The sequence below is a fragment of the Ctenopharyngodon idella genome, chromosome 24, assembly GCF_019924925.1.
Source record: "Ctenopharyngodon idella isolate HZGC_01 chromosome 24, HZGC01, whole genome shotgun sequence".
NCBI lineage: Eukaryota > Metazoa > Chordata > Actinopteri > Cypriniformes > Xenocyprididae > Ctenopharyngodon > Ctenopharyngodon idella.
In genome coordinates, this window is record NC_067243.1 from 25,311,264 (window position 1) to 25,339,078 (window position 27,815).

The 27,815-nt window shown below is 37.4% G+C and overlaps 2 long non-coding RNA genes across 3 annotated transcripts; both read left to right on the plus strand.

Annotated features, from left to right (window-relative positions):
* The first annotated feature begins 13,960 nt into the window (after nt 1–13,960).
* LOC127507108 (uncharacterized) lies at nt 13,961–19,337 on the plus strand. Its single transcript, XR_007928233.1, has 10 exons — nt 13,961–14,588; nt 15,597–15,665; nt 15,751–15,804; nt 16,179–16,235; nt 16,351–16,556; nt 16,685–16,784; nt 17,095–17,428; nt 18,019–18,166; nt 18,468–18,588; nt 18,671–19,337. It is a non-coding gene; the product is annotated as an uncharacterized LOC127507108 (long non-coding RNA).
* A 5,167-nt stretch (nt 19,338–24,504) lies between these two features.
* LOC127507110 (uncharacterized) lies at nt 24,505–27,676 on the plus strand. 2 transcript variants are annotated; one of them, XR_007928236.1, is made up of 4 exons: nt 24,510–25,810; nt 25,906–26,129; nt 26,255–26,540; nt 26,636–27,676. It is a non-coding gene; the product is annotated as an uncharacterized LOC127507110 (long non-coding RNA). The 2 variants fall into 2 exon arrangements; XR_007928235.1 differs by having other exon boundaries at nt 24,505–25,810; nt 26,255–27,676.
* The last annotated feature ends 139 nt before the right edge of the window (nt 27,677–27,815 follow it).

The following is a 27,815-nucleotide window of genomic DNA, read 5'->3' on the forward strand; positions in this document are numbered from 1 at the left end:
GAATTTACACCACAAATTCATTGCGTGTGTTTCATATGGGCGGTCCAGCGCATTACTATGAATACAGTGACGTAACGAATAGTAAAAAGGCCTTAATTGGTGACTGAGGAGCATCGCCCAGAACACCATTACAAACGCTGTAGTGAGATTTCTTTGTCACACAGGTAAATTTATGCTGCTTAATCTGGAATTCCGTCATCAGAAAAAGGCTTATGCATTTAAAGCTGAAAGTGGGGATTTCTTCGCCCAAGATCAGGTTAATTTATTTTAATACCCTTTGTACATGCTGCTAATCTGAGATTCCATCGTCAGAAAAAGACTTATGCATTTAAAGCTGAAAGTGGGGATTTCTTCGCCCAAGATCAGGTTAATTTATTTTGGTACCCTTTCGTACGCGCTGCTAATCTGAGATTCCGTCGTCAGAAAAAGTCTTGCGCTCGTTTAGCAACTGAAATTATGATTTCTTCGATAATTTCAGGTTAGCTTCTTCGTACAATTTAAACATGCATTATAGCATTGAGGAACTTTCTGCCATTCAAAGGAACGTGCATACAAGCCATAGTTTTGCTGATTTTATCAGCAATTTGTATGTGCATGTATAAGATGTTAACAAAGATTATGCAAAAACACATGATTGATTACTGGGTCCGTCTGCAAACAATTGCTTAAAATGATGCCTTTCGTTCTCCACCAAAATGTAGCGAATTAACTCAAAGGGGAAATATTAATAATTATTCATAACTCATTATGATTATTAATTATGATTAATTATGAATATGTAAATCAGTTAATCAGATTAACTGGATGTAGCTACATTAATATTACAATCAATTAACCTGTTTGTCCAGTGAACACTCAGTGTTGATTGTTTATTAATTCTAAGAAATGTTCATTTCCAGGTTATGGAAAAACAACATTCGTATTGTACAGTACTACTCAGAGCATGTAGTCAGGATCTAAATCACTTAAGAGGCAATTAATTAGCAGACGGAGTCAGAACCAAACATGTATTGTGCACAATCTTTATTAACTAACTCACAAACACATAACTAAACTAACAGACACATAACATACACGAAGGTCACACACACATACATTGGTAAGAATGAGCAATGATATGATAATGAGAGTTGAACCGGAAGTGGAACTGTTGATAGAGCTATAGGAAAAAGTCATAGACAATCTGGAAAAGAATCATCAGTTTCCTCAGTAATAAAACACCTTTGCTGACAAAGGTAAGTTTTACAAATCAATACTTAATCGCTGTTTAGTGTTCAAATGTACGATACTTGCAAGATGCCTTTAGGCTGAGGAGCATCGGATCTGCTGGCTGGGTTGTAATCTTGATGGTTCGGTCCGAAGTTGTTGCCAGTATCTTCTGCGTTAGATTAAGTACTATGAAAACTTATAGATGAGCACATGGCTGGGTTGTAGGCCGAGGCCTGCAGGCCTAGGCCTACAGGCCTGCAGCAAGAAGGGGGTCTCTTCAGTCGTCCAAGAAGCAAGGAAAGAGAGGGAGTGTCATTGTTCACTGGCTTTTAACCTCTGGTCAAAGTCACACCTCTTAGTTGTTGACCGGACCAATGAAGATGTTGTATTTCCGGGCGATAACACGCCTCCTGTCAGGGCTTTTATGATCAAGCAAGATTTACTGGCTGAGTTTTGAAGAAGAACTATTAAAGATTCTTGTAATACTGATGTGTTGCACAGGTATGGACATACCGCATACACAAGCATTTAAATCTTCTCGATACGAACCCATAGACACTAAACATGGCATAATTGAAGTTACCTTAAATGTATCATAAAACATGCGAATACAATGAGTGCAATACAACAACAGCAATAATGGATACCATTTCCTAGGGATGTGCATGTTCATTTATAGAACGGTCTGTCTATAAATTAATGCAGGAAAGTCTGTGTTCTGTGGGGAAAATGCAGGAAAGATGCACGTTTCTGTGTCTCTTCTCTGCTCTTCCATGTGGCAACCACATTCTTTAGCGCAATAAAACTTGTAACTGAGAACTTCTCGGGGGATGGGGGACAGGCCCCAGAGTGCTTTAAACAATTATTGGTTACCTATAACAAATAATTGTGTCTGATTTGTCTCAGTCGTTACAATATTGATATTACTATTTACCTGTTTCAATGTAGTTATTTGCTTGCTATTAAGTTAAGGCCATATATGCTTGAATGATTATGAAATTAAGTAACTGCAATACTTCCTTTGTTTGTTATAAGATAAGATGACTAAGCAACAGTTGTGAAAGTTAGGTTTTTGAGTTTGATGTTTGTAACCAACCACAAAGGTTAACAATAATGATGAAGAGAGCATGTTGCAACCTCAAGTGGAGGTGAGCCAGACGAAGACTTCAGTAAAGAAGAGGCAGAGTGCTAGAAGACGACGACGACAGTGTAGGCGACAGAGGAAGAACATATGGCTTAATAAGCAAGAGATACAGAGACTGAAATGCCTACAACAGGAAGATTGGAACATACAAAGCATTGATCAATTGATGAGTAGCCTAATATGAAGTTGGAATTCCCCAAAAAGTAGTATAAAAGTCTGAGGAGTAAAAGGCCTCCTCAGATGCTGCCTGCATTAAGCATAGAAGGACACCTGATACCCTAACGAGGGTCATGTAACAGCATCTCCAGCACTGCTGGATTAAGCTATGTTATAGAGCTTTTTAGCTTAAGCTGATTTAAGTTTGATTTTGTTTTATTTTGCATTAACTGCTTTGTATTGTATCCAATAAAAGATATATTTTATTGTTACGATTGACTTTACTTATAACTACAAACTGAGCCTCAATAAAGAACAACCACAAGGTAGTCTTCTACGTCATTCCTGAAGAACTTCAACCTGCCAGCTGCTGAGTACTTTATGGTTTAGGCTAGATTTGACTAACCTTACCCTATCTAAATAATTCTTGGGTTAAAATGTGTACTATAAAAGGTCACACCGACTAACACAGGCTAGCAAAATGCTAGCAAGTTGTGCTAACGATAACGATTTAAATTAAAGCTAGCGTATGTCAGATTAACATGATAGGCAATGTATCTGGTATATGGTGATGAGTAAGTTATATTTAACAATACTGTATAAACAGCAAGGAATTATAGTAAATAGAGATTCAAAACAAAAAGCTATATGGAGCTTACAGACGCAAATTACTCAGCAGCTGTTACAACACAGAAGGGGACAGCGACACAGGAATACAGGTAATGATGTTTATTGAACAACCAGAATGATGACAGAGTGCAGGTGAGTGAAGGCAGGTTAATACGTTGGCAGGTATGGATGTAGAACTGATACTTGTCTTTGTTTTGTAGGAATGGCAGACGGATGACAGACTTGGAGCTTGAGCAGACACAGATGAACTCAAGAGAAACAAGGAGACAACGAGGAGTCGAGGGAACACACAGGAGACAGGTAAGTATCTTCAGAGGAGTCCTTGAGGTAAGCAAACAGGTAAGACCATGTGCAAATGAGACCAGACAGTGACTGAGTGAGAGCGTGAGTCTTTTGTGCTGCTGTTGATGAGGGTGCTGATGGGCTGCAGGTGTGGGTGATTAAAACTCTGGTGATGACGTGTGCTGTGTCTGTGTGAGGGTAGAGCCTGGCGTGTCTGTGACAGCAGTGAGGCAGACAGGAGCAATCGATCTCACCTCGATCTCAGCAACTGATCTCATCTTTAGTTTTTAACTGTGAAAGAATGCCTGGTAAAATGCAAGTGGATAAAAAATTAACCCTCTACTGCACACATTTTGATGGCACATGATAAAAAAAATATTCCACATAATTTCTTCATTCATTTGGAAACATTTTTTTTGATAAAACTGTTACTTCTTTACATGTATATAATCAAACATCATACAGTATATGCAGTCTTAAAGATTTTGCAGCCCATCATCAACCTAACCACAGGCTCTACTCTTCACCACAATGGTAACCCTACAAAACTAACATAACAGAACACCTGTAAATCCCAACATAACTCAACATTAAATACAAACTTATGTCTCCCTATGTTAATCTTGTGCAAAAACACAAAATAACACTTAATTTCAACATTTATTTTTCTTATACAGTCTGACGCAAAGCATGCTGGGAATTAAAAATCTACAGCCACCACCCATGACAAAAATGAGGTTGCAATTCATTTTAACACTTAGAAATTGTGACATCTCATAACAAATGAAAGATGAACAGGGACATTCAAAAAAATAAATGACCAATACACTATTTCACAATTTAAAAAAGAGCATTTGTAATCTATATCCAGATGAAAATGCTCCACAAATATTCCACCAAAATGTTCCCACACAAATGAGCATATACCAAAACAAATTTTGATGGAGCAGAAGAGATATTAACAAAGAGAGATCTAATTGAATGGTTACTGCACTTATCATTAATTAAATCAAATGTATCTAAAAACAAATGTTTGGAGATCTTACTTCCTACAGTGTTACACCAAGCTCCCTGATTTCTGAACAGAGACAGTATTTTGACAGAGATAGAATTCATGACAATACAATATTCTTTAACTGAAATATGGCACTTAATTTAAGACATTTCCCCCCGGTTTCACAGACAAAGCTTAAGCTAGTCCCAGACTAAAATGCATGTTTGAGCTGTTTTAACTGAAAGCAACTTGTACTGACATATCATAATATATTTCAGTGCCATTGTTTTGTCTCAAGATGCACACTAGTAATATTTTTGGTAACACTTTAGAATAATCGTCTGTCATTAATAAGTAACTATGCAGGAATTAATGCAGGACAAATTAGTAGCACTACATTAACATTTCAGCTACTACTATTAAATAATATAGAAACAAGCTGAACTAATCAGTAAGTAATATCGAATTTAGGACTAAGATAGTTCCTAATTAGGTAATCAATCATTTCTGAATGAGATTGGCATCATTAAGAACTAATAGGTAACTGACAAATTATAAATAATTACTAATTACTAATCACAACACTCTATCCCCTAACCCTCACAGAAAACTTCCTGCATTTTACTGTCGATTTAACATGTTAATTGATTAATTACGATAAAAAATAAATAAAAATAAAAATAAATAAAAAAACACGTTAATTTTTAATGCAGTTTCCCCGCCCCACCCTATGTAGGTCATCTGACATTACATACAGTTGCATGATGAGGAATATAATGCAGGGCACAACTCACTATTCGACAGAGCTTATAGAATGCAGTTAGAATGTCCATAAAACTCAAGATATTGGAGCAAAAATGCCCCTTATTGAGTTTTTGTCTCATATTTATCATATGAGTTAAGCAGTATCACAAAAGTAACGGATTTTCAGTATTACACGAGTGCTGATTTTGTTCCAAATATAATGAGTGCAAAATGCATAGGCTACTGATTTTATACAACAGTTCAGTAAGTTTATATTGTGTTATTTTAGACAAAATATTGTCTGTTTTGTTCAATTTTGTCAATGAAACTATAAAGACAAAGCAGACCTGTTCTACTCCACGCAATACACAGCAGTGTTTCATTTCTGAATCTGCGTTTTGAACGTAACAAAAGTGATTCAGCGGACCATTCATAAAAGACTTGAAGCGGCGCTACACACAGACCAACTGGTGTATGACATCAAAGACTTACAGTGATAATGACAGGCTACGCTTACCAATTTCTTGTTATCCACTTGGACATCGATGTCCTCATTTTAAGACACTGTTTTTCATTTTCTTTTTTACGTTTTCTGTTCTGCGCCCCAGACCGCTTCCCTCCTCTGTCCATTTTGGACATGTGACTGTTCGCAGAAGAGCAACGGCTCTTGTCGAAATGGTGAGCAGTTAATATCATAGACATTATAATAAACACTAGATGCCCTGTTGGCCTCTGGACCGTACGTCAACGGCACCGCCATATTGTGGGGGGCAACGTTCCCATAACGCTCATAACTGGAATTGAGAAAAATGCCTGCTTCGTGTGCTGCTTGGGGCTGTACAAATCGCTGCACAATTGAAAACAGGGAATGACCTTTCACAGGTAAAACTGAACATTTGTTTCTGGTTGTATTTGGTCATTATATAATTATATTGATAGTAGTTGGCCACCGGAGTCAGACTATAGCTAGCGATGTCGCTAGTTAGCTGTGAAAGTTGAGACATGAGTTTACATGATTTCTAATATAGTTTTATCTTATATTATATCTTATTTTATAAACTAAATTTCCTGAAGTTTAAATATGCATCTTTATTTTCTTACTTTTTAAGACAAGTACTCGTTTCGGCTAGGTGACTGACATTTTGTGAATCTTACTGTAACGTTAGTTAGTTGGCTAGCTTCTCACACATTGAAGGTTTCCCAAAGACAACGAGTTAAGGAGACAGTGGGAAGTTGCTAGAAGGGAAATTTCCCGACTCATCTACAAAGAGTAGGTTTGTCTTCTTTGATTATTTAATAGTTTGCCATTAAATGGTGATTTGTTTATATTTTTATTTCCTTTTTAGCCCGTTGCAACCAGGGCTACACAAGCCTCAAGGAAAGCTGAGCAGAGCCTGTCATGCACTGTTCTCACCATTTCCAAGAGATTGATGGAAAATATATAGCCTTTTGTTGTTGTTGTTGTTGTTATACCAATACTATATTATTATTGTACTAGTCACTATTTAATTTACTATTTTTATTGTCTATATTATTGTTACGGACAGATGGTGAGAGACACAGATGGCGAGTTGATGGTACTTTTATTGAGAACATCAGGATATCAGTCACAAACATCTTAATTTATTTTGTTTCTTAGCTGTTATACTTTATGTATTAATGTCTTAAAATATCCAATATTTATTTACTTATATCCTGTGCTGTATTGTAATCTCAAGGTTTTTAATTTCACATGACAATGTTGTGAAGCATTTGTTAACATTTTTTAATGTGTTAACTAACATTAATTATGAAGGCATACTGATCAGAGATGCAATTAACATTAACAAAGATTACTCAGTAAACTCTTTTCAATTATTTCAACATCATCTCTTGTACTGGGTGCTGACTGCTTTAAATATCAGACCAAAATCTGATATGTCCAGTGGTGGACGAAGTACACAAATCAAGAACTTGAGTAAAAGTACAGATACGTATCATAAAATATTACTCAAGTGAAAGTATTTAGTGCTCCTTTTCAATTTTACTTGAGTGAAAGTACAAAAGTACTTGATTTTTAATGTACTTAAGTAAAAAAGTACGGATTGATGAATGTTTATTTTGTAATTTTATATAGGCCACTTATATAATTTAATTTTATATTATATATTTTATATAATCCTATTGCTCAAAAATAATTATGAATGATTATGAATTGTCAAATAGCCAGCACTAGTCAGTATGGATGGAAGATTAGTGGATGTAGATACATAATATGTAATATGTGTTGACAAACAATATAAAAACAGACGAAACTTATAGCGCTAAATACATAACATTTAAAAAAAAAAAAAAAAACGTTTAATTGGTGTTAGAGTTGCCCGATTCTGGATAAAATGAGAATCAATATTTTTATTTGTTTCTTTCAAATAGAAATCATGATTCTTCCATGATTCTGAATAGACAACTAAACAAAATTGTGTATAATTAATTACTAGAGGACAAAATATTAATTGCTGCAGTCTATTTAAAAATATTTAATTAATTAATTTAAAACAAAAATAGGTTTGAATGAATGATTTAATGACTCACTCATAACTATTTCACTTGTTTCATTACTGGATGAATCAATGTTTTCGAACAAATCTTTTGAATAAATCATTCAATGTCAAATAGATTTTAACAGTCACTTGTCGCCTCCTAGTGCCGTAACGATGTAATCGATACAACCGTTATTTGAAGCGGCAAGTTAGTTTTAAAATGTGATTTGATCTGTTTGTGTCACGAATGTGGCTCTCGCGCCTCCTCCTCCGCACCACCGGAGGGAGCCGTCACCTGAATATTGACTGGTTTTACATTCGGACTACGTTTCCCATAGGCCCTCATTCCTGGGACTGATTGCGCACACACCTGCACCTCATTACACTCACGCTATTTAAGACACACACACACACACACACACACACACACACTCTTTGCGAAGTCTTGATTTGCCCTGGTGATCACTACTGAGCGTTTTCTTGTGGATTGTATTTCTGTTGCCGTTGGACTGTTTATTGGACTGTGTTTGTTTGCCGCCTGCCCTGATCCTTGCCTGTTATTTGGACTGTGTTTGTTTGCCGCCTGCCCTGATCCTTGCCTGTGACTCTACTGTGTTTGTCTGCCGCCTGCCTCGACCATTGCCTGCCCCTGTTTATGTCTCTGCCTTTGCCCCTGTCTGCTTTGGTGTTTATCTTAATAAAGCTGCAAATGGATCCTCATTCTGCCGACCCGACATTACAGTTTGAATCGAGATCGCTATCTGTAGACACATTGTTATGGACGTGTCCGCATTAAAGCATTTCAGTGGACTTAAACAGATCGCCCTTTACAGCAGATTTAGCTCAAAAACAACTGACCTAAATATGATTTTCAGTTACAAAAATTCATCCTAAAATTCAACATTAGTAGGCTTACTTACTTTTCACCATCAGTCGCGCACGCACTCAGAGGATCCCCAGTTCCTGGCTAATTTTTAGTCAGACTTGTAAATTCATTCACTGGAGACTCGCTCTGAACGGATCATTGAATCAATGATTTGTTGACTCAAGAACAGCTGCAATACGATCAGTCCAATTCGCGAATGAATTGTTGATGTGATTTGTGAACCGATTTAACAGGATAATTTAAAAAAATCAGTTCGTGCACGAATCGGAAGCCGCTTTTGCGTCTCTGAGCATGTGACGATTTCTTCATTTTAAAATAAGGAGTAACGATATGTTTTATGAAATGTAGTGGAGTAAAAAGTACGATCTTATGCTTTGGAATGTAGTGAAGTAAAAGTAAAAGTTGCTCAAAATAAAAATACTTGAGTAAAGTACAATACTTGAAAAATGTACTTAAGTACAGCTGGATATGTCGTGACAGAGAGATGACTGGATTGAACACATCTATATGTGAATTTTTCACCTGGTCCACGCGGGGCCGGGACCATTCGATAGGGCACGCGTTTCAAATTTCGTGCGGATCCGACGCGGGGTTCCCGAGTTATTCGCGTTCAAAGGCCCGAAACGGCACCCCGACGAGGAAAGTGGAATTCTGGGCCGGGGAAGCGTCGTAGACCCCTGCTGACATAATGAGATTGCGTGTGGGGTCAGCGGGCGGGCGGCCGGGCGCACCCCCGCGTGGGTCCGGGCCCCGGGGGGACCGACCCGGGAGGACGTACCGAGCGGTGTCGACCCTAGAGACGGGGGTCCGCCCGGAGAGAGGTACCGACCGGCTGCTCCGCGCCGTGTATTTTCTAAGTATGAAAAAGGAGTTGCACGTCATATCCTCCAGGGCCCGGCCCTGGGCGGCGTCGGATTGAGCCGCGCTCTGGAAGTAGTATCTCAGCGCAGGAGTGAAAATTTCAGGTCATCGGGGTACTGGGGAGAACAAGCTCCCACGGACTTTGCCAAAGCGCCCCCTAATATTTGAAGGCCCGTATCTCGGCCGCCCCGGGGCCTACGCCCCTGAGCCTGGGCTCGTTGGAAGCGTCTCTTCCCCGGCGAAACGTTCAAAAATTCGTATCTCGGCCGCCCCGGGGCTCCCGCCAGCTTCTCCTGGTTCGTTTGCGTTACCGCACTGGACGCCTCGCGGCGCCCGTCTCCGCCACTCCGGGTTCGGGGATCTGAATGTTTATGGCCAAATGATAAATGTAAGTGCAATAGCACTTACATTTATCATTTGGCCATAAACATTCATCTACACTAGTCAAAAGTTTGGAAACATTACTATTTTTAATGTTTTTGAACGAAGTCTCTTATGCTCATTAAGGCTGCATTTATTTCATAATAAATACAGAAAAAAACAATAATATTGTGAAATATTATTACAATTTAAAATTATGGTTTTCTATTTTAATATACTTTAAAATATAATTTCTTTCTGTGATGCAAAGCTGAATTTTCAGCATCATTACTCCAGTCTTCAGTGTCACATGATCCTTCAGAAATCATTCTATTATGAAATAAATGCAGCCTTAATGAGCATAAGAGACTTTGTTCAAAAACATTAAAAATAGTAATGTTTCCAAACTTTTGACTGGTAGTGTACTTTAAAAGAAAAGAAGACTCTGACTGAAACAATACAATCATCCCTGACCGGTCATGCAGTGATACTGTGGTTCCAGTAGAATGGCCTGTGACTGAAGAACTTGTAGCCCAGCTTCAAACTGTTAGTCAGACAATCTCACAACTATGGAAGAGACATATATTTCTCTGTACTGAATGTTGTGCTCCTTCATACTTGAGATTGCCAGTTCATGATCTTCATATGTAACAGGTACAATATAATTTATATTGGTCATTTTATACAGATTTTATTCCCAAAGGATTCAGAAACTTATAAATTAATAAAACGTTTGGTAACACTAGTTGCTTATTAGCATGCATATTACTAGAATATTGGCTGTTTATTAGTACTTATTAAGCACATATTAATGCCTTATTCTGCATGACCTTATTCTACATTCTTAATCCTACCCAATATCTAAACTTAACAATTACCTTACTAACCATTAATAAGCAGTAAATTAGGAGTTTATTGAGGGAAAAGTCGTAGTTAATAGTTTATTTGTGTTCCCTATACTAAAGTGTTACCAAACGTTTTAATCAACTGTAGCAACTGATGAATCTTTTAATTCTGACATAAAACAAGAACATTTAATAATGCATAGCAGGGCTTTATTCCTTGAGTGTGTATAGTCAGCAGGATACAAATGAATTAGTAACGACGCATGACTTTCAACCTCTTGTTGAAACAGCTGTCAAATTGGACAGTGTGCAACATGACTGTTTTGAAAGAATTACAGTAGGAATTGTAAAGTCAGAGTACTGGTTGTCTCTGCAACTTCATCTGCCTCGGAAATCTGAAACAATAAAATACATATATATGCATCTTAAAACAAGCAAAAAAAAGAAAAAAAAAAAAGAAACGTAAATGTTCTCAATGTGCATGTCATTACATACATTATCATCATCAGTTGAATATGTGGTGGACGTGATATGCAGTACAGGTACAAACACACTGCTGTGACTAGGGGTGTGTGATATAGACAATGCTGGTACCTTGGCAGGTTTGGTACTGTCATGGACAGCTGACTCAGGACGGTTAATATTCTTCATATTCTGCGTGATTGTCAGTTCACAGCAGTAACAGAAATTATTTTTTTCCAATACGTTTACATTTATTTTTTTACCTTTTATGGGCATTTTTACTTTTATAAATCCATTCTTTAAACCTAATTATACATGCATCATCTTTTATGTCAATTTCATAAATCTAATCAAATTCAATTATAATAATAAGGCACAAGGAGGATTGTCACCAATCAAATTAAATAAGTCCTAACAAAATTCATCTTTGCAATAGAGGAAACACAAGCTGCATCTAAAGTGGCATTTAGATGCATTTACACAGACAGTTTAATACAGCTCAGAGGTGACAAATGAATAACCTGCAGTTACAAATGCATAAATAATGTTTAAATAATGTTTAAATAATGTAATTAAACATAAAATGTTGAATATTGATATTTGAAATGATTAAAAACATGAAAAGATATAAAACTGCCACTAAGTGGCAGCAAGTCATCGTTAATGAGTCATTGAGATTCAACCAATTCATTCAAACGTCTGATTCATTCAGGAAGCATTTGACTATCGTAATCTATCGTAGTCATTGATTCAACTGATTCGTTCAAACAGCTGATTCGTTCAGTAAACCGCTGTGTGTTGCTCAGAAATGCAATTACAATGCTGTGGCTTTGTTTTAAACCATTTTCGTTGGCGAAATAGAGCAAAAACAGGCAAAATGGTTTATTAAACTCGAATAAATCAATGTCACATTTATTATCATGCTGATATCTGGAGAAAAATTGCTCTTCGTGTGATATTTATTAACTACATTAAAATTATATAAATATAGACTAAATCTTGCAGTGAAAGCATGCATTCTAAATGTACAATCGCTAGTCTAATCTACAAAACTACATCATGTAATGTGTGCGTGCATTCTCTGGGTGTGGTTGAGGGATATTCTCGATGTCAGATCGCACATTGTTAAAACAACAGTGATTATCACAGACAATATTTATCGCACACCCCCAGCTGTGATTGCTCTTTCCTATCCTCAATAAATAAATAAATAAACATTATATTTTCATTATCCTCTATACATCATCTCTCATCAGTCAAACCATTATGTTTTCTATGGAGTTTATCTAAAATCCTAACGTTGTATGATATGCACATGAATTCTTTATGAAGTAAACATAAGAATCCATCAGTACTTAAAATAAATGTTTATGTTAACACTCTGACTAAACAGAAGTTAATAAACTATAGCTTCAACTGATCTCTAACTTCAAACACAGATGAACCGCATGACCTCTCTGCATGACTCTGGTCGACAGCTGATGACGTAACACCCAGGTAGGCACGCCCTCACGTGAAAATGATTGGTCGATTAATAAGCTTCAATCTGATTGGCTGAAGTGTACGAATGATCCAGATGTGGTGGCACGGGAGTCTCAGAAATACACACACACAAATCCAAGTTGATTCACACGCAAATGTGAGGATAAACTCGTAAGTTTCAAACATTTGAAACTTTTGTGCACAGTTGTATATCTATGAATTGTGTTTTGCATTTGTGAATTGTATTTTATGAATATATAATTTTATTTTGCGCACGTGAATTGCTTTTTGTTGAGTGTATATATTTTTTTCGCGCACATGAATTGTTTTTTGTGCACGTGAATTAGGTTTCACGAATGTGAAATTGGCTTACGCATGTGTGAATCATGTTCTTTGCGTGAATTATTATTGATACAAAATTCACTCCATAGTTTTGGCACAACGTCGCCCCCCTCCGTGCGGCGCCCCTATGCATTGCATATACTGCATACCCCATTTTTGCGCCACTGGCTGTCAGTCATTGCAGCGCAAGCTCAATGATTTCGGCACACTTGTGAAAACTCACATTTTATTAAATGAATCAAACTAAAATGCACAATAAATATTCAATTTTTGAAGCTTTTTTCACACTAAAGTGTAAAAACAGATGGTTGAATTGAATTTAGCAGAGGAGGAACACTGAGGTACGTCTTTATTTATTTATTTATTTATTATGCTGTCTTACGTTTCAATAACTGAATTAATGCTATGCCTGACTATTTAAGTGACTATATTCTGATTATAAACTAAATATTACACTAGTGATGCTCAACACACCAGCAAATGACATTCGAGCTGGCTTATATTATTGCGGATGTTCTAAATAACGCTCCATGCATATCCCATTGTGCTAGGTTATTGCTTGACACATTTTCCATTTAAACCACAGTAATTTGTTCAATTTTCTTTTTTCTTGTCTTATACAACCACTCCTTGGTATATTCTTTTATCACATTGATTCGCATCCCAATATTTTCACTCATTCTTTTGGTTATTTCAATAATTAATACTTCTCAATTTTCCTGTATTCTGTTGCCTCATTACAATACATGTAGTAAATAATTTCCCCATAATTACATCACACTTTTCTTTAAAATAAAAAGTTTATACATTTTTCATATTCTAAATAACATTTCTTCTCTATTTCTATCCAACATTTATTCCTCTGTACCAGAACTTTTGATTCCAGGGTTCTTTGGACCCCCTAAAAGCAGGGGTCGGGAACCTTTTTTGACCAAAGAGCCAATTTTTCATTTTTTGTTAATGAATTTTTCTAAAAGAGCCAAAGTAGGAAAATAATGTAGTGTAATATTATTAATTTTTTTTTTAAGTTTTTTTTTTTTTTTTTTTAATAACGTTTTAATAATAGTAACTTTATTAAGTCCGTATACAAATAAAATACAAAAATATGCAACAAACAATAAATAAGTTGCAATATACAATAAATTGTGCTGGGCATATGAGGTTGATTTACCACCTGAGGAGCATAAATTCTCTTCAGAGTTCTGGGAGAGAGAGAGAGAGAGAGAGAGAGAGAGAGAGAGAAACAAGTGAAGAACAACGCCCACGCACAGTGATTACATCGACTGCATTTATGTGAATACTCACCAATGCGGGCATTTTGACAGTGTGTGTATTTGACCGTTTAGACGCGCAACCGAAGACCAAGGCTACTATGCTCGTCCATGTTCCACTCGGAGCGAGCGCACAGAAACTTCCTGTCAGAAGCGGATTCAGTTCTCTTTCGCAGCTTTGCCTTTCCTTTTTAATATCAAGCACGTCCCTCTCTTTACTTTCTCATTCATTCATGTTTCTTTATTAATAACGCCAACAGTCGCGCCCACTGAAAGCTGCGCAGATTATCATACAGACAACACATTTTAGGACATAAAGGTCTATGCGGAAAAAGCGAAAGTAACCGGTGAAATGTTTCGAAATGTCTCTTGGCACAGCAGAGCACCGGTTTCAATAAAAGGTAATTTTTCAGTCCAGTCACTATTTTACATACTTTTCGATTTTCGCTGCTGTTCAAAAATGTTTTCTTTTCGCCGTTACCACGAAAAAGCTGCATAGCCGCTTGAATCTGAGAGCAGGAGCTCTAGGTTACCATAGAAACATAAGTGGTTTGTTGTTAATTGCTGTCGTGACACTCGCGATGTCGCGAACATCACTGAACACGCACTTTAGCGGTTACAAAGGGTCAGAGACCTGGCGAGCCACATGATTTTTGTCAAAGAGCCAGGTGTGGCTCACGAGCCATAGGTTCCCGACCACTGCCCTAAAAGCATAATATCCACCTGTTTCCGCGGGGCGCTACTGTAAAAAAGAACGTGGGTACAACTTCCGGTGAGGCGGCGGAAGTGTGGAATTATATTTGTCTCAAAAAAAATGAACGTAACTTTATAAAACTGAACGTAACTTTTTTAGAAACTATCGAAAATATGCCATTACAAAAGAAGAAAAACACAATGAAAATGAAAAAAATGAACTCAGTCGCACCAATTTAACAGGCTCTTCAAATATTCTTCATTCTTTGTTAATGTTTTTTTAAGATTTGTTTTCGCAAATCGTGGATTCGGAATTCATTGCCACAGATTTCGCTTACGCTTCGAAGCTTTCGCTTCACTTCGTTTGCTGTTTTGGCACAAATCTCTCGTGGGGGCGGGCTTAACAGTAATCTACTCTCGTTGGATAGTGAGCTTTTGATGAACAGGTGCTCTCTGACCTGGAAGTACAGACATCACTCAGTGGCGCGCATATTGGAAAGCTCTCGCGGTGATTTGTGTGCTTTGTATTACTAAATATGTAAATAATATTAAAACTAATCACAATTAGAAGTGCAACTGGAGGGGGGAAAACAATGTTGTACATTGTTCCATTACAAGATGAGTTTGACCTGTCACCTCTACCATCTGATGCCCAGGAGTTTTCTCAAATGCCTAAAGCAGAATGTAAGAAATGCTCCAAATCTATGCCACTACAGATTCTTGCTCTGCACGTAAAGGGATGCAACACTGCTGAATATGAGACGCTTTCTGATTCAGAACCAGAGGTAAGATAAATTGTTTTAATAAACCTCATGAGTATTCTGTAAGATTCATGTGGAAATGTATGTTAAATGTTTTGTCTATTTCTAGCTGACTAATCTACCTCCTGATTCACCTGATTTACCTCCTGTTACTGAAGAAAAGGTAATTACCTTGTTGCTTGGGCTGACATTATTCTGACTTCTTTTAATCTGTATTTTACATCATTACTTGCTTTTTAGTCACCAGAGGCAAAGTGTCCTGTTTGTCAGCAAAGTTTTCCTGTGAAGGAATTGGAGCTCCATGCAAGTTTTTGTGGTGATTTAGATAGGTAATGGTAATACTATGAACAGAATCAACAATGTAATTCTGTGGTGCATTATGTGGCATGATTCTAAACATTGCATTTCAAAGTTATGTTTACATGGCAGCTGACATTTTGTGCAAATGAGTCACTTATTGATCACTAAAGCAAATATGTTTTGTTTAAATAACGATTATGGTTTAAATTTTCACTTGTACATGAATTTTCTCTTTAGTCCAGTTGGCCTTCTAAGCCCTGATATAATGGAGCCACAAAAAGAAGAAATGTCATGGTATATTACTTAAGAAAAGTATCAACAATATTCTTACTTAATAATGTACTTGTAAAACTTAACAGGTATATCATAATACTGTCTAAAACACTCCATTTTAATCACAATTTGACAGTGAAGAGGATGTACTGCGATGGCTTGCTGCTCAAGTTGACACCTCCAAAGAATTCAGTATCTGTGTGTCTAGAATGAACCTCTTAGAAAGAGGTATGTCACTGTGGAAGCGACAAAAGCTTAGCTCCCCAATCCACACTTTAAAGATGACATTCATGGGAGAGGCTGGAGTCAACACAGGCACTCTCTGTAAAGAATTCCTGAGAGGTGAGGATTTTTGCATCTGATACCCTTGACCACAAAACCTTTGCAGTGTTAATTCATTTGTCCTGCTCATATTGTTTGCTGTCTCCATATTGGAATGTTGCTAAATTATTTCTTTTTTTAAACTATAGAAATGATTAGTAGCATAGAGACACGGCTCTTTGAAGGAGAAGATGGTCAAGGAAAAATGCCTAAGTACTCATTAAATGACCTTGACAATGGCCTGTTTCGGTAAGTGTCATTAAAGAATTGAAGTCATTAAAGAAATAGTTCATCGAACATGGTTTAGATTAGACTTACAAGAGGAGTTTATAAAAACAGAAAATTCTTTAAAAACAGAAAATTAAGTAAATGCCTTTTTCTGTAGAAAACAAAGGTATTATTTGAACATTATTATAGAAGTATTATTATTTTTTTTTTATTTTATTTTTTTTGGCGAATAATCTAACTAAGAGCAAATGCCTTTTGAACATGAGTTTTAAATGTACTTGCTGACTGTAGAAGTTGTATTTCATGATTTTTTTCTGTCCTTGTTATATAGAGTTGCTGGGGAAATATTTGCCTTAAGTCTCACACAAGGTGGTCCAGCTCCACGATTTCTACAGGAGTGGTGTTACAATTACCTATTAAGTGGAAACCTTGAAAACATCATGATGGATAATGTTAATGACATGGAATTTTCACCACTGATAAAAATGGCATATCTGAAAACAATTTGTAATTATGTAGTTTTCTATTGCCATGCACCTTTTATGAATGTTTCAAGAAAATCTAAAATTCTTTCTAGATCAAGGAGACTTCAGACCTGTCGAATTACTGTGAGCAAATTACGAGCTGTGCCCTATAAATGACCAAAACAAGGAGAATATAAAGAGGTATCTTTATGCATTTCTTAAAGGGACAGTTCATCCAAAAATGAAAATTTGATGTTTATCTGCTTACCCCCAGGGCATCCAAGATGTAGGTGACTTTGTTTCTATAGTAGAACACAAATGATGATTTTTAACTCCAACCGTTGTGGTCTGTCAGTCATATAATGCTTGTCAATGGGAACACAATCTATAAGAGTCAAAAAAAACATGCACAGACAAATCCAAATTAAACCCTGCGGCTCGTGACGACACATTAATGTCCTAAGACACGAAACGATCGGTTTGTGCGAGAAACCGAACAGTATTTATATCATTTTTTACCTCTAAAACACCACTATGTCCAACTGCCTTGAGCATCCGGTGTGTGTGGTCTGAACCAAATGAAAATTTGATGTTTATCTGCTTACCCCCAGGGCATCAAAGATGTAGGTGACTTTGTTTCTTAAGTTACCTACATCTTTGATGCCCTGGGGGTAAGCAGATAAACATCAAATTTTCATTTTTGGGTGAACTATCCCTTTAAATCTATTTTCCAAACAATGTAAGTAATAATAATTAGATTGTAAAACAGTGTTTGTTTCTGTTCTATAAAGGGCAATTGCAATGCATGCCACTGCTCGAAGAACTCTTATGCTTCAGCAGCTCCGTGAGGGCCTCCAACTTTACCGTCTAGTGGACATCATGGAGAAGAACAAAGAAGTGTGCCGTGGTCTCTTTGTTTTTGAAGGTGGCAATGATCAGGTAAGGTGCATCAACTTAGGGTTACAATGCTTTTGGGAATCACAGCCCTGCACATTTTGTATGTCTTTTTTTTTTAATGCACCTGATTCAGGTCATCAGCTTATGAGACAGCTCCATGAACTAAACAGTGTATGTCAGATAAAAGAGACGTACAAAATGTGCAGAGCAGTGGGTCCCCAGAACTAAAATTGAGAACCACTGTGTTAGAGAAACTCTTTTCAACTCCTATTTTTTAATGCTGCATACAGAATTTTCTTTAGATGATATTTGGCTTTATTTTCTCTCTGGAATGTTTTTCCAGGTGGACTCTCATTACATTGTGTCACATCTTGACCCACAAATGAGTGAGAGTGGCACTCTAAAGCACAGCAAAGAAATGCAAATCTTGAATAACTTCAAGGATTTTCTAATGGAACTTGAAGGTAAGTTTGTGGTTACTCAAATGTTTAGGCAATGTCTATTTGTAGATACTTTAAATACATTTATGTATGTTTACTGCCCTAGATGGAGATTCTGAGGATGAGGAGGCACTTTCTGTGTCAAAAGTAATGCAGTGGCTGTCTGGTCAAGCACACAGACATCTGCTTCTTTCAGAGAGGCAAGCTTTTAAAATCACTGTTCTGTTTGACCATACATGCATGGAATGTATGCCAGACCACAGAATTTGCTACCCTGTTGTCAGTGCATGCACCCAGACAATCACATTTCCCACTGCACATTTAACAAGTTTAAATGAATTTTAAAAAAAAAAACATGAAAATTGCAGTGCAACAGGGAGCTTACTTTTACAGGGTTTACAACAGATTTGTTAATACACTCTTACGTCCTTTTAATTGTTTAATTTGTAAGTTTTTTAATGTTAGAAGTCAAATGTTAGTAAAGCACAGTCTTTGAATAATATCAAGTGACTGGACATAGAGCTCTCTGTAGTTCAGTGATGATGTCAGGGGATCAATTAATCCCTGCAGAACAGCAAGGCTCTGTTCAGATAAAGGGCATTGGATCTCTGGAACCACCACACCATCTTCTGGGTCAGTATCAGAAGTTTGCTGTTGACACAGTTGCTCGATTATCTGCAAAATCAAAGAAACATTAAGTAGGTCAAAATGCCAACTGTTTTGAAATATTGTCAATGACTTGTATCCATGTTGTTATAAACTCATGTAACTTTGCTCATGTTCAAATCTATTATTAAGACGTGTTTTAAATTACACAAATCACAAGTGGTCAAGTAAGGCACATTTACAAAGGGGTCTGCTACCATGCTCCTGAAGAGCTATTATTGTAACAAAGACATTAAGCAAAATGTGAAAAACAGAGCTAAATATTATGCCAAATACCTTAAGATCCACACACACACACAAAAAAAATTCACACAGGTTTTTAATGAAATAAGGGTGAGGAAATTAAGAATTATACAGATTATATACAGATAACATTAAATATATGATTAAAGAATACCTCTACATCTGGATCAGCTACTGGAGTCTGCAGCATTCCGATGTGCCAAAGCTGATTTGGTGTAAGATTTGCCTCTGTTCTGATAGGGTGGTTGTTCCAGCTCCCAATGAAGCACTTCAGGTCCAATTTGAGGCGTGGAAGAATTGTGTAATGGACACAAAAGAGGTGTAGTTGATTTGACAGATCAAGCACTCCATCTTCTACCATTGCATGCAGGGTTTCGTAGTATTTTGATGTGACGGCTGACCATACATCACACCACAGGCGCTCAATTCTTTAAAAAAAACAAAACAACAACAGACCTATGTTCAGTATGCTTACAGAACAGCAAACAGACTGAGATGTATTGTAATGCCACACATTAACATGCCTAATAACGATGTCTTCAAGTCAGGCAAGTGATTTTTTTGGGCCCCACCAGAAACAACAACAACAACAACAACAACAGCATTTCCTGATTTCCACAGTAGCTCCTGTAGACCTGTAATTAAAGCTTGTGGGATGATGACATAATTTGATGCAGTAATTGGCAAATCCATTTCTTGCTGAGCAGTATCCAGGAGGTAATCCAAATCTAAAGTCAATGGCTACCATCAACTGTCTGTTTACCCAAAATATCTTCTTTTGCATTCAGCAGAAGAGAGAAACTTATATAGGTTTGGAACAATTGGAAGGTGAGTAAATGATGACATAGTTTTCATTTTTGGGGGAAATATTTTCAAAGTTTCAAAACAGAACAAAGTCAGAGCTTGACAAACAGTACCTTCCTTGAGAAACCATCAATCCCAACAAATATCACAATATTGAATCTAAAAAACAAAAACATGAATATAAGACTATGCTATTTGTTAGCAGTCATTTAGTTTAGGGTATATCTGAAGGCATTTTTAATGTGTACATGTGTCATTATGTAAAGAAAAGATTTTCTGTATATGTGTACATGCAAGTGAGTGTAAGAGAGAAAATACTCACGTGATTAGCTTATGGTTGGTGTCAACATGAACTAGGGACAATGGTGCAGGAACAGAGTAGTTTCTGTCTGAGCTGAAACCCAGCTGAACCATTCTGGCCAAAAATCCAGCTCCATCCACCCATCGCATAGAGGCCTTCATCCTGTGCCACTGTATCCGGTGCCCTCTAGCCAAAAGTTCACCTTTCATTAGTCTGTAGCCAGCATGTGGCATTCTTATTTTTATTGATCTTACAACATGATCTAGTTCTTCATCTGATTTGTTGGAATAGCAGGCTCTGACAGACAGGGTGTGTTCCTTCTATCTTCTATTCATTGTGCTTCTAGAAATGCCACAGATCCTAGAAAGATGTTCTACAAGGAGAGCTGTACGAAGGAGTTCCTCAAGGTCATCCCTTCTGATATCCAAACGTGGGCATCCTACATTTCCCCAAGTGCAGGTTACAATATCAGATGCAGTTGCAGTTTCTTCAGAACTTACATTTACATGAATTACGTTGAGTAGCTCCTGTAGACCTGTAATTAAAGCTTCTGGGATGTTGACATGATTTGATGCAGTAATTGCCAAATCCAGTTCTTGCTGAGCAGTATCCAGGAGGTAATCCAAATCCAAGTTTCATTCCGAATATTCAAGCTAAACTTTGTCAGCATATGCTGTAAAATGTCTTCTTGCACTTGTTCCTACAGGTAAAAAAAAAAAAAAAAAAACAGCCCCTTTAGGATGTTTAAGCCAATCATCCTTTTTTCTCTTTCTCTCTCTTCCTCTCCAGTTAATTTGCACAAGGTCAGCCATCATTATTATAAGGACTAGCAAACCAGTTTTCCCCTAATTATATATCATCATTCAGCGCCTACCTGGAAAAGTGACATTTGTCTTTGGTCCTGACAAGTAGCATTAAAAGAAAAGAAGATTAGGCAAACATATTATTTCTATTTTATATTTATCTTATATTATCATATTTTCGATAGTTTCTGAAAAACTTACGTTCAGTCTTATAAAGTTACGTTCATTTTTTTTGAGACAAATATAATTCCATACGGAAGCAGCATCCCAATGGTATTTTGTGTGCTAATTAGCAAAGAGGCTAAGTGGATCATTTTGGATCATTGTTTACTTTGTAAAGTTGCAAACCTTTATGAGAGATGTCGTTATGGCACTCAGGGACAACATTTCAGTCTAGTACATTTATTAGTTAATAATATCACAATACAACAAACAGTTTTCATGCCCTTAATTGTCCTTTACTTTACAGACCTTCCACAAAAGTGCTGCTGCATGACTACAAGAGCAGCACTGCAATACATGAACAACCCGCTGTCTGTTCTTCACCTGTCACTGATGCTAGCACCAAAGTCTTATGTATGATATTTTACTCCTACCGGTGTCGCGCGTGCCAGAGCCAATCGCGATTCCACTGTCATATATGCAATGCTAAAGGCTACTTATGTTAACCATTGCGATAATTAATACACGCGTTTATGGAAAATACCAGAGACTGCTTGAGGAACGTAGACAATTCTTATATGATTATAATCGTGTATTTATTTGGCTTAATGTTTTATGTGTCTCTTGTGCCTTTGTTGATAGCGGACAAATGCATACGCATCTTTCACAGATTCACACACTCCGGTTAACTCGTATAACTCATAACTCCTGTTTTATTCTCATGAGCTCCCTCTGTTGCTCTGGCTAAAAGGATAACAGTATAGTGAGACGGAGAGATCGCTCAAACGTCCTCGGATCGCAATCATCGCATAATTTAGAGAAGAATTAATAGAAAATCTCAGAAAAGTGACGTAAACATAAGGTATGTTATCATTATATTTCTAAATGTGTAAGCCTTGGACTTAAAAGCCTTAATGGAGTTGTTTTGTGCATTCTTGTGATCGTAAATAAATGGAAGCAGGTGCAACTGAATAGGTATGTGTTCTCTTTTTATGTCAATATAAATATATTCAGCATGATTGATGTGCACCCCTGACATAAATAATAAATTACTGTTACTGTAACATTTTTTATTGTAAAACATTGTTCAAATATTGGTGCTGAAATCTTAAATCTTTAAGTAAATGCCAAACGTTCACAAGTTTGGATAGCTAAATCTTAAATGACTGTCAACAGTTGAATAAATGAGTGTCAGGTACCGCTTGTTTACTTCGAACCGGAAGACACTCCCACTTTTGACGCAAGGCCTCATGGGGCGTTAGGAAACTTGTGGATATGCTATAACTAAAGGTGTAATATCCTTTGTTCCCAACATTGCATTTACACCTATTATTGCTCTTATTATACATTTAGTTAAAGTTATCAATTTCTTTTGTATACATCTGCAGTTAATACAACTTTTTGTTATCTGATTTTTACATGTCATTGATGCGTTTAGGACCTACATATTCTATTCCGCTTTTCCTATGCCAAATCTATATTTTTCTTATTTGAGCAATGTTAAATATTTCCCTTCTCAATCTACATTTTTCCATTGTTTCCTATAGTGAAAATGTTCACTATTTCTGGACATTTGCTACATTCTTCCAAAGTAGATTTTTTGCAACTTAGTACTTTCAGATTTACTATAGTACAATTTCTGACTTCATGTACTTAAATTTGGTCCACTTCAATCAATTGTGTAGTAAAATCATCTAGGGGCCATACCCCTGCTATAGGGTTATGGTCCCTATCACTAAATTTACCAGTAATACTGGCAATGGCAAGGTCTTTTTCTCCCAAGCTTTTACCTGGTGGTCTCCCCATGTGTAGACTTGAATCAAGATATTACTGGATTTTTTTTTCTGGGCTTTTTTTACCTGCCATATTAGGGCATCCCTTACTACAGGTTTTTCAGCTCAATAGCCCCTCTAGACCCTTCTCTATGTCTCATGGGTAGCGATCCCGTTTCTTGGCCCTTCAGTCCTTTCTCTGGACTGGAATACACTAATTCCCTCTGGACTAGTATTTTACAGAATCCTTTCTGGATTGGTCTATGTGGGTCTTACAGGTAGCTCTTTAATGTGATTTCTAAACTTTCAACTTAAAACTCAAAGCTCAAGCCCCGCATGTTGGGTAGGGTAAGGTTAGTCAAATCTAGCCTAAACCATGGATTACCAGTCGGCAGGTTGAAGTCCGGTGCGACCGCAAAGGGCACTTTCACTTTCGTGATCAAAGGGGTCAAGCCCCTTGTCACTTGCACTGCCTGCCACATGTATAGCATAGCTTTCTCTGTCAGCAGTGAGATTTACACATGTGATAAATGCAGGGAGATAGTCAGGCTGACGGAGAAGATATCAGAATTAGAGACACGCATCCAAACTTTAATTGACGATAGTAAGAATGCAAGGGCTTTAGATACTGCTTTGGATGCGACTAGCTTACTGAACTCTGTACATTGTTCAGTTCCGGCTGTAGAGCCTGTGCAGCAGGGCAACTGGGTGACTGTGAGACAGCATAGTCGAGGGACAAAACACCGCTCTTCCATTCCTATTAGAACATCAAACAGGTTCTCCCCACTCAGTAATGCACCCACTGAGAATCCTGTTGAAAGTGCCCTAGTTATTGTCGATTCTATTACATGAAACGTGAAAATAGAGACACCAGCCACCGTAGTCACATGCATACCTGTCAACACTCCCGTTTTTCCCGGGAGTCTCCCGTATTTCACACCCATCTCCCGCCCCCTCCCGTTTTGTTATTTCTCCCGGGAAACTCCTGTAATTTGTATGGCCCTACCTCGTTATATGAATAATCACATCAATACATTATTCCAAGGTTGTCCAGTTGCCAGATCTTGTATGAAACGCATCCTACTCACACAATAGATACATCATACAATTTTGAACCCATTTGTGACCTTAACTTGGTAACCTACAACTTGGTTGCACTGTTGATATCCGCGCAGGTAGACGGGGGAATTTGAATCAAGCGTCACTATTAAAAATGGCATTAGAAAGCTCAGGTGGTGCTACGGCGAAAATAACTAAATATAGCTGCAAATATAACAACAGCTGGACGGAGGAATTTAATTTCTTATCACGAAGCAGCATCGACAATTCCCACGCTTTTTGCAAAGTATGTCGCACTGATTTCAGTATCGGACCTGGTGGGAAAAACAACGTAACACAGCACAATAAATCACAACGGCACAATCGTGCTGTGGAGGCACAAAGGGGCACACCGGCGATTTCAAACTTTATCACTAAGGGATGGACAGAGGCAGAAACCGTATTACAGAGTGAATTAAAAATGGCAATGTTGATTGCAAAAAAAACCATTCCATTTTCTTTTTGCGATGAATTCAATGCTAGTGTGGCAGGCATGTTCCCGGATTCTGCCATAGCTAGAAAATACTCCTCTGGAAAGACTAAAACAACTCAGCTTCTTAAAGGTAAGTTCATCTGTCTACGTTAATTAATGTTTACTAATAAAACCTATTGTAAAGTGTTACCATGGTATTTATATGCTGTACAGTTTTTTTTTTTTTTTTAAATAGCAACATTTTATGTTTCACATTATTTTCAAAATTCACATTAATGAAGATCTACATTTCTCAGTTCTATTCATGGTGAAAACGTGAAACGTGCCATAGTTTAGTGGAAGATTGCTGCCATCTACTGGAAAACAAAATCTTTTGAAAGTGCTCAGTGAAAAGTTTGTGCATGAATGTAGGCCTAATCACTCTTGTTATTTGTGTTTAGGCTGTAATGTGGCTTAGGTGTTATTTTGTATAATTTAACCATCCATATATAAGCCTATAAAAAATAAATAAATAAAATCATGAACACAATTACTGTGTGCAATGGGCTATCAAGGGGCACCATAGAAAATCTTGCCTAGGCTGGCCCTGTCTATTAATGCTAGATTTACAATGTGTTAGCCTTTTGACAGAAACTAAAACAAAACACACACTTTAATACATCATCATCTTATTCTTTTTTTATCTATATCATCGCCATCTTTGACCACTTCTTTTTCTTCTTATTATTATTTGTTAGGTGCCATTGCCCAGAGCTTGATGATGAGGTCAAAAAAATCTGCCAGACCCAGCCATTTGGATTGCTTTGTGATGAGTCAAACAACATGCAGACAGAAAAAGAACTAGTTATACTGGCAAGAGTGTGTGATGAGAACAGTCTTGAGGGTGTGACCAAATTTACTGACATGCCAGTCTGCAATGTGGGTACAGCAGAAATATTTATGAGAAGCTGGAAACCTCTTTGAGGTGAGTGTATTTACACAATCAAGAATGCACTTAAGGCTCGTTTGAATTCAATGGCATGAATCTTTAAAAAAAAAATATTTGTCTGATTATGACAGAAATGGAGGAATCCCATGGGATAACCTGGTGGCCTTCAACTCTGACAACTGCAGCGTGATGAAAGGAAAGCACCATTCAGTCATCACCAAACTAAGAGCTAGTCAACCTTATGTTCAGGATGTGGGTTGCATATGCCACCTTGCTCAACTTGTCACAGGCTGTGGCGTGAAGGCCATCAAGAGGAGGATTTACTGGGTGGTGTGTATAGCCACTTCCACAAAAGGTCAGTATAAAAGAAGAAAATTTTGTCAGTCTGTTCTTGGTAAATTTAGGGTATAGTGACTCAGTTTATCCACTATTCATGTAAATCATCTTGTCCTTATTTTTTGTTGCTTGTGTTTCCTGTAGTGCCAAGAGAAGTGAGGTGTATAAAGAGTTTGTGGAGTTCACAGACACAGACAAGCTAAATCTTCTCAGATACTGCAGTACTCGATGGCTCAGCCTCCACACATGCATAGAAAGAGTGCTCAATCAATGGGCTGCTCTGCAGGCTTACTTTAGTAGTCATGAGGATGAGAGGAGTGCTAAAATCAGGAACCTAGCAGGCTGCTTCAGTGATCCTGAGATCAAGTTCTATTTTCTGTTTCTGAGTGCCGCTCTTAAGCCATTGGTTGCATTCAACACTGCCTTCCAGGTAGGTAGAATGAATGGTGAAGACCAAGCATTATATATACATAAAACAAACATTTTTTTTTTTTTTTTTTAAGTTTACCCATGTTTGCCCAATAGGCAGAGGGAGTGATGATCCATAAGCTACACAGTGAGATGACAAGACTGGTCAAGAGATACTTGGGCTACATTGTTCCAGCTAGATTAATTGTGGATATTCCAATCAGTGAAGTATCATATGGACATGAACACCAACTGGCGAATGAGGATCTCTTCATTGGGGCTGAGGCCAGAGCATTCCTTGAAAATGAAGAACTGTCCTCCATGTTAATGACCAAAATATATCATTAAGTTGTAACTTCAGTAATAATAATGCCTGCATGCTTCATTTGTCTTTCTTCATGATTCCTTGTTAATATGTGATTCTGTCATAATTGTGCTCTTAGAACAGTGAGGGCTTTCTATGTGGAAGTCATTGGGAAGATGCTGAAGGTCTTTCCCTTAGACTCACAGCTGCTCTGTGACCTGAAGGTGTTAGACCCAGCCTCTCGCCTGGACATCTCTCCTGACACAGGTTGACCTTGTTTGTGATTTACCTACCCCCTCAAATAATCCTATTATTGTAAGAATACCAGCTCTGTACATTTAACTATGAAGTATTTAACCTAACTGATAATGTGTTGGAAATCTGTCCATACCACACAGTGACAAGGCTAGGTTGCGTGTTTCAACAACTGAGGCTTGATCCAAATAAACTGAGAGAGGAGTTCACAGACTACCAGGTCACAGACAGCAAGGAGTTAATCCAGGAAGAGAGAGTGGACAGATTCTGGGGCCTTGTAGGGAAAAGTGAGACTGAGACCAGGTTTAGTCAGCTGGCTAGTCTGATGAAGGCACTACTTTGCATTCCTCATAGTAATGCCTCCTCAGAGAGAACCTTTAGCATGGTCAGAAAGATCCAGAAAATCGAATGAGCATGAATAATAGCACACTCTGTGCTCGCTTGTGCTGCAAAATCAACTATACAAAACCTGCAGAGTACACTCCCTCCAGAGGGGTACTTATAGCAGCAAAGTGTGCTACTTACAATTATAATTCTGGATGTAAGAAACGCTAGGAAACACCTTCATGTTAAATACATGAAGTACATGAAATTTTTTGTTACATGTTCCACATGCACCACAGTGTTTCCTTTTATGTAATATAAAATTTGTTATAATAAAGATAAATAAAAAAGAAACATGAATAAGTCTCATTATTATCACAATAATTCTTATTAATAATTATGTGTTATGTATTT